Raw genomic sequence first — 20,997 nt, 5'->3', positions numbered from 1 at the left:
CAAAATAAATTTTTTTTAAAAAAGAGACCTTTAAAAAAAAAAAGAGGGGCCTCCCTGGTGGTGCAGTGGTTGAGAGTCCGCCTGCCGATGCAGGGGATACGGGTTCGTGCCCCGGTCTGGGGGGATCCCATATGCCGCGGAGCGGCTGGGCCCGGGAGCCATGGCCGCTGGGCCTGCGCATCCGGAGCCTGTGCTCCGCAACGGGAGAGGCCACAACAGTGAGAGGCCCGCATACCGCAAAAAGAAAAAAAAAAAAAAAAAAAAAAAGAATTGGCTGGCAGGGATAGAGATCTTCTAATCTTTCAGCGCCCAAGACAATCCTAGTAAGTTCCCTTGCCTCTTAAAGTTCCCTTGCCATCTACCAATTTAGAGTGGCCTGCCTCTTTCTTTACTCTCTCCCTAGTGAGGGAGGAGAGTCAGTTTGTAAACCAGCAGCTTCCTCACAACATGGCAGCCCCAGAGTTGTCAGCCTTCTCACTCACAGCTCAAGTCTCCCACACAGGGTTCTCAGAGGCCCAGAAGGAAGCTGCAAGCCTTCTGCTGACCTAACCTCAGAATCCCCCGAACATTACTTTGGCCTCATGCTGTTGGTCAGCCTAGTCACTAAGTCCAGATTCCAGGAGAGGGGTAGATACACTTCTCAATGGGCAGAATAGCTGGGATATAAAAGGTCTCAGTTTAGTCTTAAAAATTGTGTTTGGGGGCTTCCCTGGTGGCGCAGTGGTTGAGAGTCCACCTGCGATGCAGGGGACACGGGTTCGTGCCCTGGTCCAGGAAGTTCCCACATGCCGCGGAGCGGCTGGGCCCGTGAGCCATGGCCGCTGAGCCTGTGCATCCGGAGCCTGTGCTCCGCAACGGGAGAGGCTCCAACAGTGAGAGGCCCGCGTACGGCGAAAAAAAAAAAAAAATTGTGTTTGGAATTCCCTGGTGGTCCGGTTGTCAGGACTCCGTGCTTCCACTGCAGGGGGCCCAGGTTCAATCTCTGGTCAGGGAGCTAAGATCCTGCAAGATGCCTGGCACGGCACAAAAAAATAAACAAAAGTGTGGTTGTCTCACTGTCTAAAAACAAAATGAGAGTTCAATGGATTAAATGGACTATTTCAGAACTCGTGAATTGACTATTAAACATAATCGACTATTTTTAACAAATTTTAAGTGTTTTAAATGTTTCAAGTGTTTTAAAATACTTTGTGGGGGAGTTCCCTGGTGGCCTAGTGGAGTCAGGCTTTCACTGCCTGACCCAGCGTTCAGTCCCTGGTCGGGGAACTGAGATACCATAAGCCACGCCGCACGGCCAAAATAAAACAAAAAACTTTTGTGTTTGCTGGTATTATATACTAAACTCCAGCACTGCACAATTTACAAAGTGGAAGAAGTTTGTAGTAATACTTTGCCCTGTTTAATTCAGTGTTAAAATCTTGACTTTTTTTTCCTTTAGTTTTCACCAGGTTTAGTTGTTGTGTGTTTTGAAGCAGTTCATGTATCGAAGTAGTTGATGAGACGCTAACTCAAGAGGACGCCACGAACAAAACGATTGCTTTTAAGTTGATTGGGGAAATCTTACTATGTAACTGCTTAATGGGGGTGGGGAGGAGGGAAAGGTCCTCATAATAACCATGCCCAGTGGGGATGAGTTCAGTCGGGCTGCGAAACCAAAACCAGAAGGTGAGACCAGACCCGAGCCCCGACTCACACCCTCAAATGCCTGGCACCAGGCGCCCCAAACTCCAGCCGTCCCCATCGCCCCTCCAGGTCCCGACTCTTCGCCGCTCACCCACGTCACCCGGACCACCGACGGCGACGTGTCTCCGCTGGGAATTAGAATGTCCCACATCCACCACAGAGGACATGGCGTACATCTACAGAAACCTGGAGGTCAAGGAAACCTGCCCTAGGTTCCTCAAGGCCACACAAGCCGAAGACAAAGTGACAAACTAGAAACCCGCCTGAGGGCTAACTATCCCCAAACATAGTGATTTCTCAATGGAAATGACAAGGTTCACTCGACCTGTCTGCCTATTTCTCTACCATAAAAGACATATTGACTTACCTCACAGGGGTGTTGTGAGGATTAATAAATGTTGGTACAGTGCTTTGGAAATGTGAAGATGCTGTGTAAATGCTAAAAAAAATAGCAAGTTCAGAGCAAAAAGCTACACAATTTTTCACACATCCGTCAGCTAATGTGTTTCTACGGAGGTGGCCTTTCTCTGGGAAAGAAGTACAGTGGAAAGTACATCCCTTGGCCCTTTGGTTCACTGACGGGGTGGGCGTAGACAGGAAGCAGCAATTGTGTGCTGCACGTGAGTGTGGGGAGGTGAGGGGTGCTTACTAAACACATGTATTAATGAGTGGATGACTGTCCGAGGGTCTTCTCACTGACAAAACGTACAGATAAGGGAAAGAATGTATGTTACTCCGTCGAGGTCATACGGGAGAGATTTCCTTTGTACATCCAGAACAATTGAAAGGTTTATTCCATAGCTCACTGCTAGTCCCTGATAAAAATAGCCAGCCCTGGTGAGTTGTGGCATTCGTAAAACTGCTTAACCATCTCCTGCCTGAGGGCCGCAAAGGTGCGACGGGAAGACGCCTAGTGGCAGAGACAAGCCAGCGATGGGCAGTCTGGGGTTTCCCTCGGATGATGCTTTATGCTCCGCAACCCAGGCTGTGGGAAGGGCCTGGGGAGTCAACGTTGGCTGCGGTGGGAAGCAAGGGACTGAGGGATTAGGAGTTTATGCGGTGAGAGTGGAGGATGGCAGGAGAGGAAATTTGTGAGAAAAAAGAAAGTGTGTCGGGGCTTCCCTGGTGGCGCAGTGGTTGGGAGTCCGCCTGCCGATGCAGGGGACACGGGTTCGTGCCCCGGTCCGGGAGGATCCCACATGCCGCGGAGCGGCTGGGCCTGCGAGTCTGGAGCCTGTGCTCCGCAACGGGAGAGGCCACGGCAGTGAGAGGCCCGTGTACCGCACACACACACACACACACACACACACACACACACACACACAAGAAGGGTGTCAAGCCTATCTGTAGGTCAGTGAGGCTCCAACTGGGGGAGAAAGTGTTTACAATATTCTTAATGTTCCGTAGTAAAACTATGGAAGTTCAGGTCAAAATGATGTTTCTCTTCCGGTGGGGGGGGGGGGGGTGGTTGTTGAAAGGAAAACTGCTGAGAAGCGCAGAGCTATTCACTACTGTAAAAATAAGAAGTGAGGGTCTTCCCTGCTGGCGCAGTGGTTTAGAATCCGCCAGCCAATGCAGGGGACACGGGTTCGAGGACTGGACCGGGAAGAGCGCACCTGCTGCGGAGCAACCAAGCCCGAGGGCCACCACTACGGAGCCCGCGCGCCTAGAGCCAGTGCTGCCCCACAAGAGAAGCCATCGCAATGAGAAGCCCCCGCTCGCCGCAACTAGAGAAAGCCCGGGTGCAGCAACGAAGACCCGACGCAGCCAAAAATAAAATGAATTTATAAAAAATTCAAAAATAAGTGAAATTCTGTGTTTCGCTGCTGCTGGATAGAAGAGTATCAGGATCAGCTCACCAACCCTCGGCTTGCACATTCCCGGTGACATTATAGAAAAAGCGGAGCCCCGGTTCGAGCCCTGGGCGGGGAAGACCCCACGTGCCACGGAGCAACTAAGCCCGTGCGCCGCAACTACTGATCCTGCGCTCTGGAGCCCGCGAGCCACAACTGCTGAGCCCCCCGGGCGCTCTAGCGCCCCTGCTCCGCAACAAGAGAAACCACTACAATGAGAAACTACTGGCGAGAAACCGCAGTAAACAGAAAACGCATCGACGACAGAAAACCATTCAGTGGTTGAAATAACAGTAACCAAACCAGAAATCACCCCATCACACTGCAGCAGTCTTTCCACAGGCGTACGCCGAGCAGCATGACAGGACTGTCACAGAAACACCTCTCACTGAACCAACAGCCACACGCGAACACTACACTAAACACCCCAAGTAGGACAGAAGCGAGCCGAAATAACGGATTGCTCGCTCACAGAAACCGGAGAGTCTACCATTAAACAACCACAAAGATCAGGGGAAAGCGCGAACGCAGTCCCCCACTACCACAAATTATGCAGTCGAGTTTCCCACATTTGGGGAAATCGCAGGGGTCAGCACATCCGGAGTGCAATGGATAAGCCTCGCCCTGGGAAAACCACCTTCGTGATCATGGTATCTCCCCTGCCAGGTAAGTATGAGTCACCGCTCTCCCCCTCGTCCCTCACCCTCGCGATCGCCCACCTCTTCACGCACGCTCACTTCCCTCACGCCCTCTCCGTGCCCTCCGCCCCTGCATGCCCCTCGCTCCGGCTTCGCCCACCCCGGGAACAACCTCGCGAGTCCTCGGCTGTCCACACGCAGGACGCGGAAGCCCAGCCGGTGTGGGACCAGCAGCCTCTGCGCGCCTCCCTATCTGCATACGCCACGCCCCTCTCCGGAAGTCCCGCGCAGGCTGAGGAGAGCAGGGAGAACGCAGGAGGGATCTGCTCAGAGTCTTCGACTTAGAATGAACATTAGGTTCTTGTTTAAAGTTAGATTGAGGGGTTTCACTTTTCGCACCGTCTATGTCTAACCTTTTCCCCATTGGTTAATCTCTATGTTTGGGGGCAGTTAGCCCTCGGGCGGCTTTCTAGTCTGTTACTTTCTCTTTGGCTTGTGTGGCCTCGGGGAGCTTAGGGCAGGTTTCCTTGACCTCCAGGTTTCTCTAGATAGGACCCAGGCGGAGTGGGACCAGCAGCCTCTGTGCGCCTCCTCATCTACACACGCCACGCCCCTGCCGGGACCTTTTCGGCGTCCCGTTCTTTCCCGCGGGAGATACGGACCTACTAATTCCCGACCGAGATGCGCCGGTGTCTCCGGAGGGAGGGCGTGGGCGAGCGGCGACGAGTCGGGACCTGGAGGGGGGACCCGGGAAGACAGGAGCTCGCGGCGCCCGGCGCCCTGCAGTTCAGGAGCAGGTCGGAGCTCGAGTGTGGTCTCGCCTTCCTTTCAGTGAAAGTGACACGGAACACAATGTCAATCAAATGTTAAATAGTAAGATCAGAGTTTCGTCATCAGTTTTAACATGAAGTTGTTTTAGTCCTCATCCATGATCTTTCGTTCAGATTATGTAGTAATCGAATCTTGCAACAGCAAAGAAAAACGAACAGAGACTATCGGGGCAAAGCGTTCCTGCAAGGGGTAGATGTTTGGGCCGGGAACGGGTGTTGAACGGTTTCCGAAAATCGAGTGCACGGAAATGTCACGTTCTCGTCCTGAGGGACTAGGCTGCCTCTTTCAGCCGCCCGGGTTTGTCTTTTCCTCTTCCATACGTGAAGATTCTTTCTCGAGATCAAGTGGATCCTCCCCAGACGTGAACAAAACGATTCAACTATCGTGTGTCGACTTCCAGTGGACCTTGTGCTGCATTATACTACTGTGGTCGGTGCTACGGAGCAAAGCGAGGCTAGACACAGGACTGGAGACTATAGGGTCAGGGAAGGTTTCCTGAGGTCCTAACTGCGAAAAGATCAGAGGAAACGTATTGTAGCACCCTTTTTTTTCTTTTTTGGCTGCGCCGTGGGGCCTGCGGGATCTTAAGTTCCCCAACCAGGGATGGAACCCACGCCCAGCTGCAGTGGAAGCGGGGAGGCTTAACCACACCACTGGACCGCCAGGGAAGTCCCAAGCACCCTTTTTTGATTACTGGTTGTCTCAGGAAGTTTCCTTTCTTAGTGTGTGTTTCCTAAAGATAGAGCATCTTCTTATCTAACCCCAGGATAATTATAAAAATCAAGAAATTAACATGGATGCAATATTATTATTTACTCTATAAACATTATTCCATTTCTATCAATTGTCTCAGGAATGTCCTTTATAGCAAAGGAAAATTCAAAATCACATGTTGCATTCTGTATCCTGTCTCTTTAACCCATTTTAATCTGAAATAATCCCCAGGCCCATCGTTTTATTTCATTATGCAGGCATTTAAAAAAATTACAGGCCAGTTATTTTGTAGAGTATCCTTGGTTTTTAGGTTGTCCTGTATTTCCTCATAATTACATTCAAGTGTGCTTTCCACCCCCACCCCCTCCCGGTACGCGGGCCTCTCACTGTTGTGGCCTCTCCCGCTGCGGACGCGCAGGCCCAGCGGCCATGGCTCACAGGCCCAGCCGCTCCGCGGCATGTGGGATCCTCCCGGACTGGGGCACGAACCCGTGTCCCCTGCATTGGCGGGAGGATTCTTTTTTTTTTTTTTTTTTTTTTTTTTTTGCGGTATGCGGGCCTCTCACTGTTGTGGCCTCCCCCATTGCGGAGCACAGGCTCCGGACGCGCAGGCTCCGGACGCGCAGGCTCAGCGGCCATGGCTCACGGGCCCAGCCGCTCCGCGGCATATGGGATCCTCCCAGACCGGGGCACGAACCCGTATCCCCTGCATCGGCAGGCGGACTCTCAACCACTTGCGCCACCAGGGAGGCCCTGGCGGGAGGATTCTTAACCATCGCGCCACCAGGGAAGTCCTCCCACTGTATTTTTTTTGTTTTTTTTTTTAAGCAGCAGTTTTTCTTTCTTTCCTTCCCCCTTCCTTCCTTGATTTTTGGCTGTGCTGGGTCTTAGTTGCGGCACGTGGGATCTTTAGTTGTGGCCTGTGGGATCTTTAGTTGCGGCATGTGAACCCTTAGTTGCGGCACGCATGCAGGGTGTAGTTCCGTGACCAGGGACCGAACCCCGGCCCCCTGCATTGGAAGTGCGTTTCCCGTTGGACCCCGAGGGAAGTCCCTCCCCCTGTGTTTTGAAAACATATCCAAAATGTTAACAGAGTTCCCCAAATAATTACATAGAAAGGTACGCTCAGAAAACTGTCACTCTCTCCTTGCACTCACCCATACAGGCAATTTCATCAGTTCTGGTTTAACACTCCTGGGTTTCTTTTTGACAGACGGCGTATAATTTTCTTTTTTTCACTTTTCTCATAGACAAAGGGTAGCATACTACATATATGCGGGCACTTTATTTTTTTCACTTAACATCGTCAATGCGTCCTATCTAGAGAAACCTGGAGGTCTAGGAAACCTGCCCTAAGCTCCTCGAGGCCACACAAGGCAAAGAGAAAGTAACAGACTAGAAAGCCGCCCGAGGGCTAACTGCCCCCAAACATAGCGATTTCCCAATGGGGAAAAGGTTAGACATAGACGGTGCGAAAAGTGAAACCCCTCAATCTAACTTTAAACAAGAACCTAATGTTCATTTTAAGTCGAAGACTCTGAGCAGATCCCTCCTGCCTTCTCCCTGCTCTCCTCAGCGGGCTTGGGGAAAGATTAGAGGCGCGGGACTTCCGGAGAGGGACGTGGCGTATGCAGATAGGGAGGCGCGCAGAGGCTGCTGGTCCCACACCGGCTGGGCTTCCGCGTCCTGCGTGTGGACAGCCGAGGACTCGCGAGGTTGTTCCCGGGGTGGGCGAAGCCGGAGCGAGGGGCATGCAGGGGCGGAGGGCACGGAGAGGGCGTGAGGGAAGTGAGCGTGCGTGAAGAGGTGGGCGATCGCGAGGGTGAGGGACGAGGGGGAGAGCGGTGACTCATACTTACCTGGCAGGGGAGATACCATGATCACGAAGGTGGTTTTCCCAGGGCGAGGCTTATCCATTGCACTCCGGATGTGCTGACCCCTGCGATTTCCCCAAATGTGGGAAACTCGACTGCATAATTTGTGGTAGTGGGGGACTGCGTTCGCGCTTTCCCCTGGTGTTTGATTTGGTGAAAAAGTAGAAAACAATTTCTGTAGCGGACTTCTGGAGCTGTGTCTTATCATCACGTGTGTCTGTGTGTGCGTTACGGTTCGTTGAGGTTTCCTTTTGTGTGTTCACCGGGTGTTGCTGTTCGCAGCTAATCGCTCATTTGGTGTTCTGCTGCGTTGGGGAGTTCCTAGCATGTTTGTCGTGTGCACTGAACTTCTAACGAGCCTTGTTTTATTTCTCTCACAACCGTGTTTTGTTCTTCTGTGGTCAAGTCGTTCCTCGGTTTTATGTTCTGTGTAGCAGCTTACCAACAACGTCCGCATTGCCGAGCTGCGGGAAATGCAGAGGTCAACGCTTCGGAAGCAGTGTCTGCAAAAATGCTGCCGTTTTTTGCGCTAGCGTGAGTGAAACCGGGGGGTATCAATACTAACAAGATCAGCTGACAACAAACACTATATATAGCGGGGTACGTATAGAATCCCGAAAACAGTGTAAGTTGACTTACGGTAATAGCAGTAGAGCCACAGACACAGGAAACAAAGCTCTGGAGAAAGGTAGGGCAAGGGCAAGGGCAAGGGTAAGTCAGGAGTACGGGGTTCATTGAATATGGAATGCTGTATATAAAGTAACGAAAGTTACCTATAGAGGACATTGAACTTTTTATTCGGCATTCTGTGGATAACGTATAACGAAAAACAAGCCACCTCGAACTGGCGCAGTATTATTATACAAACACTTAGTTTATTAAGTAAAATTTTAAAAAATGAAGTACGGAGGCAATTCCCTGCTTGTCCGTGGTTAGGACCCCGTGCTTTTCACCCACGGCCCCTGGGTTCAATCCCTGGTGCAGAAACTGAGATTCCCCAAGCCGGCGGGGCTTCGCGAAAAAACTCCTAGATATACATGTGTGTATGTATATATTTATATGTGTACATACTTGCATCTACATAAACACACACGCCTACATATCTATATATGTAACTTGTTGATCACAGGCTTCAAAACAAAAAACAGAATGGAAACTGTTCTCCAGAAGGTTCAGAGTCCAGGAAAGATGAAAAATACCGTGGCCTTCATACAGAAAAACCACCGAACACTCCCTGTTCAGCTTCATCAGCAATGTCTCTGAGCACCATTTGCTTGAGTCCTAGGGTGAGAGCTACTACGGACAGAACCAAAAACCCAAACAGAGGCCAGAGTCCCTGAGCCCTGGGAGAGGGCGCACCAGGCCACGCCATCAGCCTCCAACCTAGCCTCTTTCAGTTCCTTATTACGTTAGGAGAATGTGATCATTTTTACAGATAGCAGAAAAATGCAAGTCAAGTGTAAAGCACCTTGTTTTTCGCACATACCTGCCCCCTTCTCTTCATCTACGGCTTCTGCTGACTGAAGCTGTAGGGGAGGCAAAAACTTCACTTTTTACCCTTTGAGGGTCTCTGGCAGGGCCTGAGTATTAATGGATGTAAAACAGGAGGGGGGCACCTCCCTGGGGGTGCAGTGATTAAGAACCCGCCTGCCAATGCGGGGGACACGGGTTCGAGCCCTGGCCGGGGCAGATCCCCACGTGCCGCGGAGCAACTACGCCCGTGCGTCGCGACTACTGAGCCTGCGCTCTAGAGCCCACGAGCCACAACAACTGAGCCCGCGCGCCTAGAGCCCGTGCTCTGCAACAAGAGAAGCCACCGCAATGAGAAGCCCCGCACACCGCAACGAAGACTAGCCCCCGGTCGCCGCAACTAGAGAAAGCTCGTGCACAGCGATTAATTAAAAAAAATTTTTTTTTCTTTTCTTTTTAAACAGGAGGAAAACATGCAGATTTTTACATATATGTAGATGAAAACCCAAAGAAGTGGTTAAGTGGGTCTCCGAGGAACCCTGGTTCCTTTTTTTTTTTTTTTTAATAAATTTTATTTTTGGCTGCGTTGGGTCTTCATTGCGGCGCGCGGGCTTCTCATTGCAGTGGCTTCTCTTATGGCGGAGCACGGCGCGCGGGCTTCAGTAGTTGTGGCGCACGGGCTTAGTTGCTCTGCGGCATGTGGGATCTGCCCAGGCCAGGGCTCGAACCCGTGTCCCCTGCATTGGCAGGCGGATTCTTAACCACTGCGCCACCAGGGAAGCCCACCCTGGTTCCTTTTATTGGTCCTGGTTCCTTTTGTTGGAGAATGATACTTAAGAGACCAAAATCTGGTGTGTCATTGCTGTTAGGCCCTGTACCTATTTTACTCAGTGGATTATATTCCGTTATTATCATTACCTTGATTTGGCAGTGGGAACACTTTCGAATTGGCTCTTGTGTGCTTGACATGCCACCGAATCAGTCACTGTACATTCCTTTACTTTTGGGCACAGTTGCATGTTCCAGGCTTGTATTTTCCCCACCTAAGAGCCTCGCCTCCCCTGGGGGCTGATATGCCCCTCCGCCCTCCTGCCCACAATGACTTTCTGTCGCAGTGAGGCTTACTGGGGAGCGATGGAGAAGGACCATCAGGCTTCTCAGGAGAGAGGACATCCAGGGCTCCACAAGGCCCATGGATACCCAGCCTTGGCTCCCCTCCTTCGCCCACCTACCCCGATTCCTTTGGCAGAGGCGGCTGCTTCCTGAAAGAGGTCAAGGTTCTGTGGACTTCCTGGAGAGGCACTGGAGTCCAGAGGGAGGGGCAGAGGGCACAGGTGTCCAGGTTGGACTCCTTACAAACGTTTCTGATCCCAGCTGGTGTGTGCCCACCACCCAAGACCGCTAACCCACCCAGCAAAAGTCCCACAGAGGCACGGCAAGCCACACCAAAGTGGCCTTCCCTCAGCTGGGTGTGTCGCCGCTCCCTGACCGGGCAGCAGGCACCTCTGCCCCTTGGAGGGTGAGGGGCAGTGCCTCAGAGGTCCCCTGCTATTATTCTCTGTGACACCCAGACAAGAAGAGTTGGCCGTGCTGAGACTCACACTCCCCTGTGCCGGTCACCCAAACCCACGCACCCCGCCCACTCCCCCAAAGCCAGGTTCCCAAGGGTTCCACACCTCCACATCCCGTCGGGGGTATATCCAACGAAGGCCTGAGGTTCTCTCTTTGGCCCTCATCCGCTGGTCTCTGCAGATGGTGACATTTGAGGCTGAGGTCTTTCTGTAGCTGCAGAGCAATAGACTCTTCCTGAAGGTCACCTGTCAGACTGCAGTGGCACGGCCTCCCAGGCCCACGGAGACTCCACAGACTCCAGGTCAGCCCCTCTTAGTTAGCAGTGGGACCGTGAGGAGGGCTGAGACCGCAGCGGGGGGGAACCATAGGAGCTTGCCAGGAGAGGAAGACGGGTGGGGAAACGCAGTCTCCGGTTTGAGAGGCAGAACCAGCACCGAAAAAGGGCTTGTGGGCTCAGGGGTCAGGGGAGGGCAGCGCTGGGCCTCTGAGGTTTCAGAGAGCCTCGCTCCCACCGGGGTTCTGCTGTGACTCCTCTCGGTGAGTCTCCGGCGTTTCCTTCCCACAGGAAGGAAGGGGCAAGGACCACCCGCGGCGTTCTTCTCGGCACCCACACATCCCACCCCAACCAGGCTCTGTCCACAAGGTGAAGCTGCTCCTTCTTGCTGAAAGCCCGGCCCATTTCCTCCTGGGTGCTCTCTGCTTGGGCCTCAGCAGCTTCCTCTTGGCCCCGGCCAGTTCAGCCTTAAGGACCCAATAAAGGTAGCCAGCTGGTCAGAAGCTACAGGCTGGTGGTTTGTGCAAGGAGGTGAAGTTGAGAGCCCCTCCATGTTGGCAGCTCCCCACCTGCCCACCACCCCACCCTCCACCCTTCTGCTCCCTGCCATCAGCCCCCATTGCCCCTGGCTCTCAGGGCTCTCTGAGCTCTGCCTGTGCTTTTGCTGTCAATCTTCCTTTCTCTCTCTTTCTCCCGCCCCACCCCCTTTCTATCTATCTATCTATCTATCTATCTATCTATCATCTAATCTATCTACCTATCTATCTACCTATCATCTATCATCTATCTATATCCATCAGATGTAGCAGAAGAATGGGTGCGGGCGTTTTCCCACCCTTGTACAGAGTGTGAGCGATCTTTGCTCTTTCGGCGGGAACTCAACCCCTCCAGCGGCTACCAGAATAGGTGCGAAGGCATATGAAAGCTGAAGTTTCCAGGGGGGCACACAGCCCCCTCCCCCGCCCTGTCCTCAGACTGACAGGACACCTGGAAGGTTCTCATCGGCACTGTCAAGGCCCACTGAGAGCCCTGCTGCGTTTTGCTCCTGCCGGTGTCGGCTTCCGCGCAGGTACACAATTGGCAGTGTCTTGGAGGGTGGCAGAATGTGGCTTGGAAGATCTCGGGGTGGCAGTTCTGCCCCACAAATAGATTAAGACGGTTGGGAAGGTTCTCTGTCTCCCCGGGACTGTACCTGTAGAGACCATGGGAAAGACAGGGAAGGAGAGAGAGAGGTTGGGAGATTGAAAGACTGGGAGAGACAGAGACAGTGACCTTCCTTTTGGGGGGCAGAGCTGGGGACTGAGCCCGGGAGTGAGAAGGGGTTTCCAGGAAGGGCGCCGTGGTTGTCCCTGACCGTGTCATGGCCTGTGTGCTTGTCGGCCTCCAGGGCTTTGGGTGGGCAGCTCCTGCGTGCCCACCTGTTTGTCAGGGATGTGCGCGTGTCGAGCAGAGCGGGGGCGGTGGGTGGATAAAAGTGGAGAGGGCGCGGGCCGCGGTGGGGCCGGCGGGGCTGCGCGCTAAGGCCGGAGCAACGGGGCTGCGGGCGGGCGGAAGGCGCAAGCGTGTTCCCTGGCCACGGCCCCCACGTGGCTGTGCGGGCGTTCCCCCAAAGGCTTTCCCCTCTCTGGCCGGGGAGAGAGGATGCTGCGCTGCCTCAGGGCCTTGGGCGGGGCTTGGCCCCGGGGTTGGGGGGGTGCCCTTCACGAGGGCGCAAAAGCGACGGGCACCTCCTTCGAGCCGGAATCGAACCAGCGACCTAAGGATGTCCACACGTGTCGAGTCTACAGTCCTCCGCTCTACCAACTGAGCTATCGAAGGGTGCGCGCCTCCAGGCCCGGGCCCGTAACTTTTTCTGGAAATGCCGGAGCACGGCACTGGGACGCCCGAGGTGAGACAGGCCGAGGGCTGGTTGGAAGCCCCTTTGAAGAGAGCGGTGCACGCGCCGCCACGCCGCCCGGTGCGGCCGGGAGGACGGGGCAATCCTGCGGCGTGGCTGCGGCCGGGCCCTGGTGGTGGCCGGCATCGGGGCGGCGACTTTCAAGATGCCTGGGCCCCCGCGCTCACCTGTGGCCTCCTTTCCCCTCCCCACGCCCCTCCCCTTTCTATAGGTGGGGACCACGGCGGTCCGCGGCCAGAACGCGGGGAAGAGGGCGAGGGGAGGGGCGTTGGAGAAATGGATGCGCCCGTGGGGAGGGGGAGGCCTGGCAGACGAGAGGGGAACCCACAGGGAGGGGCACCGGGGAGCCGGCTGCCCAGCGCCTAGCCACCCGCTGCTTTTGAAGCGCCTTCAGTTCAAAATAATCCTTTGGCCAAAATGGCATTTTTTGGTGTGGCACATTCTGCCACCCTTCAAAGCCGACATCGTCTTGCCTGGCTTACGCAAGTCTCCTGTTGATCTCCCTGCTTTCGCCCTGCCACCTTTACAGCCACACTGACTTTCTTTCCTTTTCGTGGGGTGGGCGCTTAGATCAAGCCGCTCCCCTTCTCGAAACCTGCTGGTTCACTCAGACTTAAATCCTTACAAAGGTCTACAAGACCCTCAGTTCTTAACCCCACCCAGTCACTCCTCTGACTTAATTTTGGTACAACTCTTAAACTTTGTTCTGTACACAGGGCCTCCTTGCTATTCTCCAAGCACAGTCCTACCTGGCCCCTTGCTCTAGCTGATCTTTCGCTTAGGGACGCTCTTCCCCCAGACAGCCGCATGACCAACTCCCTCACCTCTTTCCAGTCTGCTCACATGGGCACCTTCTCAAGGGAGCCTCTTCTGACCACTTAACGTAACACAGCCGCCTGACCCCTTACAACAACTCCCCATGCCCTTTCCTTCCTCAATCTTTTTTTCTTTTTTCATAGCTCTTAACACCTAACATACTAAGTAATTTACCTACTGTGTCTACTGCCGATTTTCTCCCACGCCCCACACCCCCGTCTCTAACCAAAATATGAGCAGCAAGAGGGGCCGCTGCACGCCCCTGCCCCTGCTTCGCCCACCCGGGGAACAACCCGGCAGCCTCTGCCTGTCCACACGCAGGACGCGGAGGCCCAGGCGGAGTGGGACCAGCAGCCTCTGCGCCCCTCCTCATCTACATACGCCACGCCCCTAGCGCGACCTTGCCAGCGCCCTGTTCTTCCCCGTGCGGGACACCGGAACGAGTGTCTCGTGGCGGGGGGGCGTGGGCGCGCCGCGACGAATCGAGACCTGGAGGGGGAACCCGGGAAGACGGGAGCTCGCGGCGCGCGGCGCCCCGCAGTTGAAGGGGTGGGTTGTGGCTCGGGTCCGGTCTCGCCTTGCTTTCAGCAAAAAGAAAGTTTCAGCCCATTTTTGCCCTCGCCTGTTCGAACTCATCTCCTAGTAATCGAAAACTCAGGAAAGGCCTCTTTGCCGGTTGACGTTAAGCTCTAAAGCCGCCTTAATAAGAAAGCGTGGTAATGTTTATTCGTGGTGTCTTTCTAAGGAAAAGTGACGAAAGTGCTTCAGGATATGTAGCCTAACCTAGTGGCGCTGCGACGAAAACCCGGCATTCTGCTGCAGAGAGAGAAAACCAGGTGAAAGCTCCGAGCGGTCCTCTCCACCGCAGCCAGGCGGGGGCTCCCGGAGCGCAGTGCTCAGGGTCAGGCGCCCTTGCCCTCCAGCCTCACCCCCTCCTGCTGCCCCAGCGCGCACACAGGGCGGCCCCCCAAGTGTCCTCAGGTCCCTTACGATTTGGACTCTGTCAAAGAAAAACACAGGAGACAGTATTGAAAGTGGTGAAAACAGATTTGATTCAGTAAGTACTGACAAGAGGGGAAAGCGCTGACTGAGCTCCATTCAGAATTGGGCGTTTTAAAGGGGGAATGAGAGGGGAGGGGGCTCAGTAGAGTCAGAATCGAAAAACTACAAAGGGTTGGTCAGTATAGACGCGGGTCTTTTGTGTTTGTCAGCGGGCAGTTACTGAAGTTAGGATGGCTCAAGACACAGAAACTGGGAGACAGAGGCCCTATCCTTCCCGATTACACTTCAAAGGAATGGCCCCCAGTTCTTGGGAGAGACACTTTGGGGTTGTAAGAGAACCATATTCACAACTGTAGGCCCTTTTCAACGAATGCTCTAATGAGGGGAGGTCAGGCGCCTGTGTCAGGTGTTGAACTTTCTCAGGCAGGCTTTTTAAAAAAAATATTTATTTACTTAGGCTGCGCCGGGTCTTAGTTGCGGCACGCGTGATCTTTTTTAGGTGCAGCATGCGGACTTCTTAGTTGAGGCACATACACTCCTAGTTGCCTGGGACGCTCTTCCCCCAGACAGCCGCATGACTGACTGCATGAGGGATCTAGTTCCCAGACCAGGGATCGAAGCCCGGCCCCCTGCATTTAAGTCTGAGTGAACCAGCAGGTTTCGAGAAGGGGAGCGGCTTGATCTAAGCGCCCACCCCACGAAAAGGAAAGAAAGTCAGTGTGGCTGTAAAGGTGGCAGGGCGAAAGCAGGGAGATCAACAGGAGACTTGCGTAAGCCAGGCAAGACGATGTCGGCTTTGAAGGGTGGCAGAATGTGCCACACCAAAAAATGCCATTTTGGCCAAAGGATTATTTTGAACTGAAGGCGCTTCAAAAGCAGCGGGTGGCTAGGCGCTGGGCAGCCGGCTCCCCGGTGCCCCTCCCTGTGGGTTCCCCTCTCGTCTGCCAGGCCTCCCCCTCCCCACGGGCGCATCCATTTCTCCAACGCCCCTCCCCTCGCCCTCTTCCCCGCGTTCTGGCCGCGGACCGCCGTGGTCCCCACCTATAGAAAGGGGAGGGGCGTGGGGAGGGGAAAGGAGGCCACAGGTGAGCGCGGGGGCCCAGGCATCTTGAAAGTCGCCGCCCCGATGCCGGCCACCACCAGGGCCCGGCCGCAGCCACGCCGCAGGATTGCCCCGTCCTCCCGGCCGCACCGGGCGGCGTGGCGGCGCGTGCACCGCTCTCTTCAAAGGGGCTTCCAACCAGCCCTCGGCCTGTCTCACCTCGGGCGTCCCAGTGCCGTGCTCCGGCATTTCCAGAAAAAGTTACGGGCCCGGGCCTGGAGGCGCGCACCCTTCGATAGCTCAGTTGGTAGAGCGGAGGACTGTAGACTCGACACGTGTGGACATCCTTAGGTCGCTGGTTCGATTCCGGCTCGAAGGAGGTGCCCGTCGCTTTTGCGCCCTCGTGAAGGGCACCCCCCCAACCCCGGGGCCAAGCCCCGCCCAAGGCCCTGAGGCAGCGCAGCATCCTCTCTCCCCGGCCAGAGAGGGGAAAGCCTTTGGGGGAACGCCCGCACAGCCACGTGGGGGCCGTGGCCAGGGAACACGCTTGCGCCTTCCGCCCGCCCGCAGCCCCGTTGCTCCGGCCTTAGCGCGCAGCCCCGCCGGCCCCACCGCGGCCCGCGCCCTCTCCACTTTTATCCACCCACCGCCCCCGCTCTGCTCGACACGCGCACATCCCTGACAAACAGGTGGGCACGCAGGAGCTGCCCACCCAAAGCCCTGGAGGCCGACAAGCACACAGGCCATGACACGGTCAGGGACAACCACGGCGCCCTTCCTGGAAACCCCTTCTCACTCCCGGGCTCAGTCCCCAGCTCTGCCCCCCAAAAGGAAGGTCACTGTCTCTGTCTCTCCCAGTCTTTCAATCTCCCAACCTCTCTCTCTCCTTCCCTGTCTTTCCCATGGTCTCTACAGGTACAGTCCCGGGGAGACAGAGAACCTTCCCAACCGTCTTAATCTATTTGTGGGGCAGAACTGCCACCCCGAGATCTTCCAAGCCACATTCTGCCACCCTCCAAGACACTGCCAATTGTGTACCTGCGCGGAAGCCGACACCGGCAGGAGCAAAACGCAGCAGGGCTCTCAGTGGGCCTTGACAGTGCCGATGAGAACCTTCCAGGTGTCCTGTCAGTCTGAGGACAGGGCGGGGGAGGGGGCTGTGTGCCCCCCTGGAAACTTCAGCTTTCATATGCCTTCGCACCTATTCTGGTAGCCGCTGGAGGGGTTGAGTTCCCGCCGAAAGAGCAAAGATCGCTCACACTCTGTACAAGGGTGGGAAAACGCCCGCACCCATTCTTCTGCTACATCTGATGGATATAGATAGATGATAGATGATAGGTAGATAGATAGGTAGATAGATTAGATGATAGATAGATAGATAGATAGATAGATAGATAGAAAGGGGGTGGGGCGGGAGAAAGAGAGAGAAAGGAAGATTGACAGCAAAAGCACAGGCAGAGCTCAGAGAGCCCTGAGAGCCAGGGGCAATGGGGGCTGATGGCAGGGAGCAGAAGGGTGGAGGGTGGGGTGGTGGGCAGGTGGGGAGCTGCCAACATGGAGGGGCTCTCAACTTCACCTCCTTGCACAAACCACCAGCCTGTAGCTTCTGACCAGCTGGCTACCTTTATTGGGTCCTTAAGGCTGAACTGGCCGGGGCCAAGAGGAAGCTGCTGAGGCCCAAGCAGAGAGCACCCAGGAGGAAATGGGCCGGGCTTTCAGCAAGAAGGAGCAGCTTCACCTTGTGGACAGAGCCTGGTTGGGGTGGGATGTGTGGGTGCCGAGAAGAACGCCGCGGGTGGTCCTTGCCCCTTCCTTCCTGTGGGAAGGAAACGCCGGAGACTCACCGAGAGGAGTCACAGCAGAACCCCGGTGGGAGCGAGGCTCTCTGAAACCTCAGAGGCCCAGCGCTGCCCTCCCCTGACCCCTGAGCCCACAAGCCCTTTTTCGGTGCTGGTTCTGCCTCTCAAACCGGAGACTGCGTTTCCCCACCCGTCTTCCTCTCCTGGCAAGCTCCTATGGTTCCCCCCCGCTGCGGTCTCAGCCCTCCTCACGGTCCCACTGCTAACTAAGAGGGGCTGACCTGGAGTCTGTGGAGTCTCCGTGGGCCTGGGAGGCCGTGCCACTGCAGTCTGACAGGTGACCTTCAGGAAGAGTCTATTGCTCTGCAGCTACAGAAAGACCTCAGCCTCAAATGTCACCATCTGCAGAGACCAGCGGATGAGGGCCAAAGAGAGAACCTCAGGCCTTCGTTGGATATACCCCCGACGGGATGTGGAGGTGTGGAACCCTTGGGAACCTGGCTTTGGGGGAGTGGGCGGGGTGCGTGGGTTTGGGTGACCGGCACAGGGGAGTGTGAGTCTCAGCACGGCCAACTCTTCTTGTCTGGGTGTCACAGAGAATAATAGCAGGGGACCTCTGAGGCACTGCCCCTCACCCTCCAAGGGGCAGAGGTGCCTGCTGCCCGGTCAGGGAGCGGCGACACACCCAGCTGAGGGAAGGCCACTTTGGTGTGGCTTGCCGTGCCTCTGTGGGACTTTTGCTGGGTGGGTTAGCGGTCTTGGGTGGTGGGCACACACCAGCTGGGATCAGAAACGTTTGTAAGGAGTCCAACCTGGACACCTGTGCCCTCTGCCCCTCCCTCTGGACTCCAGTGCCTCTCCAGGAAGTCCACAGAACCTTGACCTCTTTCAGGAAGCAGCCGCCTCTGCCAAAGGAATCGGGGTAGGTGGGCGAAGGAGGGGAGCCAAGGCTGGGTATCCATGGGCCTTGTGGAGCCCTGGATGTCCTCTCTCCTGAGAAGCCTGATGGTCCTTCTCCATCGCTCCCCAGTAAGCCTCACTGCGACAGAAAGTCATTGTGGGCAGGAGGGCGGAGGGGCATATCAGCCCCCAGGGGAGGCGAGGCTCTTAGGTGGGGAAAATACAAGCCTGGAACATGCAACTGTGCCCAAAAGTAAAGGAATGTACAGTGACTGATTCGGTGGCATGTCAAGCACACAAGAGCCAATTCGAAAGTGTTCCCACTGCCAAATCAAGGTAATGATAATAACGGAATATAATCCACTGAGTAAAATAGGTACAGGGCCTAACAGCAATGACACACCAGATTTTGGTCTCTTAAGTATCATTCTCCAACAAAAGGAACCAGGACCAATAAAAGGAACCAGGGTGGGCTTCCCTGGTGGCGCAGTGGTTAAGAATCCGCCTGCCAATGCAGGGGACACGGGTTCGAGCCCTGGCCTGGGCAGATCCCACATGCCGCAGAGCAACTAAGCCCGTGCGCCACAACTACTGAAGCCCGCGCGCCGTGCTCCGCCATAAGAGAAGCCACTGCAATGAGAAGCCCGCGCGCCGCAATGAAGACCCAACGCAGCCAAAAATAAAATTTATTAAAAAAAAAAAAAAAAGGAACCAGGGTTCCTCGGAGACCCACTTAACCACTTCTTTGGGTTTTCATCTACATATATGTAAAAATCTGCATGTTTTCCTCCTGTTTAAAAAGAAAAGAAAAAAAAATTTTTTTTAATTAATCGCTGTGCACGAGCTTTCTCTAGTTGCGGCGACCGGGGGGCTAGTCTTCGTTGCGGTGTGCGGGGCTTCTCATTGCGGTGGCTTCTCTTGTTGCAGAGCACGGGCTCTAGGCGCGCGGGCTCAGTTGTTGTGGCTCGTGGGCTCTAGAGCGCAGGCTCAGTAGTCGCGACGCACGGGCGTAGTTGCTCCGCGGCACGTGGGGATCTGCCCCGGCCAGGGCTCGAACCCGTGTCCCCCGCATTGGCAGGCGGGTTCTTAATCACTGCACCCCCAGGGAGGTGCCCCCCTCCTGTTTTACATCCATTAATACTCAGGCCCTGCCAGAGACCCTCAAAGGGTAAAAAGTGAAGTTTTTGCCTCCCCTACAGCTTCAGTCAGCAGAAGCCGTAGATGAAGAGAAGGGGGCAGGTATGTGCGAAAAACAAGGTGCTTTACACTTGACTTGCATTTTTCTGCTATCTGTAAAAATGATCACATTCTCCTAACGTAATAAGGAACTGAAAGAGGCTAGGTTGGAGGCTGATGGCGTGGCCTGGTGCGCCCTCTCCCAGGGCTCAGGGACTCTGGCCTCTGTTTGGGTTTTTGGTTCTGTCCGTAGTAGCTCTCACCCTAGGACTCAAGCAAATGGTGCTCAGAGACATTGCTGATGAAGCTGAACAGGGAGTGTTCGGTGGTTTTTCTGTATGAAGGCCACGGTATTTTTCATCTTTCCTGGACTCTGAACCTTCTGGAGAACAGTTTCCATTCTGTTTTTTGTTTTGAAGCCTGTGATCAACAAGTTACATATATAGATATGTAGGCGTGTGTGTTTATGTAGATGCAAGTATGTACACATATAAATATATACATACACACATGTATATCTAGGAGTTTTTTCGCGAAGCCCCGCCGGCTTGGGGAATCTCAGTTTCTGCACCAGGGATTGAACCCAGGGGCCGTGGGTGAAAAGCACGGGGTCCTAACCACGGACAAGCAGGGAATTGCCTCCGTACTTCATTTTTTAAAATTTTACTTAATAAACTAAGTGTTTGTATAATAATACTGCGCCAGTTCGAGGTGGCTTGTTTTTCGTTATAACGTTATCCACAGAATGCCGAATAAAAAGTTCAATGTCCTCTATAGGTAACTTTCGTTACTTTATATACAGCATTCCATATTCAATGAACCCCGTACTCCTGACTTACCCTTGCCCTTGCCCTTGCCCTACCTTTCTCCAGAGCTTTGTTTCCTGTGTCTGTGGCTCTACTGCTATTACCGTAAGTCAACTTACACTGTTTTCGGGATTCTATACGTACCCCGCTATATATAGTGTTTGTTGTCAGCTGATCTTGTTAGTATTGATACCCCCCGGTTTCACTCACGCTAGCGCAAAAAAACGGCAGCATTTTTGCAGACACTGCTTCCGAAGCGTTGACCTCTGCATTTCCCGCAGCTCGGCAATGCGGACGTTGTTGGTAAGCTGCTACACAGAACATAAAACCGAGGAACGACTTGACCACAGAAGAACAAAACACGGTTGTGAGAGAAATAAAACAAGGCTCGTTAGAAGTTCAGTGCACACGACAAACATGCTAGGAACTCCCCAACGCAGCAGAACACCAAATGAGCGATTAGCTGCGAACAGCAACACCCGGTGAACACACAAAAGGAAACCTCAACGAACCGTAACGCACACACAGACACACGTGATGATAAGACACAGCTCCAGAAGTCCGCTACAGAAATTGTTTTCTACTTTTTCACCAAATCAAACACCAGGGGAAAGCGCGAACGCAGTCCCCCACTACCACAAATTATGCAG

The 20,997-nt window shown here is 54.4% G+C and overlaps 4 non-coding genes across 4 annotated transcripts; 2 read left to right on the top strand and 2 right to left on the bottom strand.

Moving 5' to 3' along the window:
* Positions 1 to 4,046: 4,046 nt before the first annotated feature.
* On the bottom strand, positions 4,047 to 4,210 carry LOC132489708 (U1 spliceosomal RNA). Its single transcript, XR_009532093.1, has one exon. It is a non-coding gene; the product is annotated as a U1 spliceosomal RNA (small nuclear RNA).
* A 3,360-nt stretch (positions 4,211 to 7,570) lies between these two features.
* LOC132489618 (U1 spliceosomal RNA) lies at positions 7,571 to 7,734 on the top strand. The gene has a single exon (XR_009532015.1). It is a non-coding gene; the product is annotated as a U1 spliceosomal RNA (small nuclear RNA).
* A 4,903-nt stretch (positions 7,735 to 12,637) lies between these two features.
* Positions 12,638 to 12,727, bottom strand: TRNAY-GUA (transfer RNA tyrosine (anticodon GUA)). The gene is given in 2 exon segments: positions 12,638 to 12,673; positions 12,691 to 12,727. It is a non-coding gene; the product is annotated as a tRNA-Tyr (tRNA).
* Positions 12,728 to 15,955: 3,228 nt separating this feature from the next.
* TRNAY-GUA (transfer RNA tyrosine (anticodon GUA)) lies at positions 15,956 to 16,045 on the top strand. The gene is given in 2 exon segments: positions 15,956 to 15,992; positions 16,010 to 16,045. It is a non-coding gene; the product is annotated as a tRNA-Tyr (tRNA).
* Positions 16,046 to 20,997: the final 4,952 nt, after the last annotated feature.

The sequence above is a fragment of the Mesoplodon densirostris genome, chromosome 4 (genome assembly GCF_025265405.1).
Source record: "Mesoplodon densirostris isolate mMesDen1 chromosome 4, mMesDen1 primary haplotype, whole genome shotgun sequence".
Taxonomy (NCBI): domain Eukaryota; kingdom Metazoa; phylum Chordata; class Mammalia; order Artiodactyla; family Ziphiidae; genus Mesoplodon; species Mesoplodon densirostris.
The sequence above is the reverse complement of the archived record's forward strand: the minus strand, read 5'-3'. Positions and strand labels throughout refer to the sequence as shown.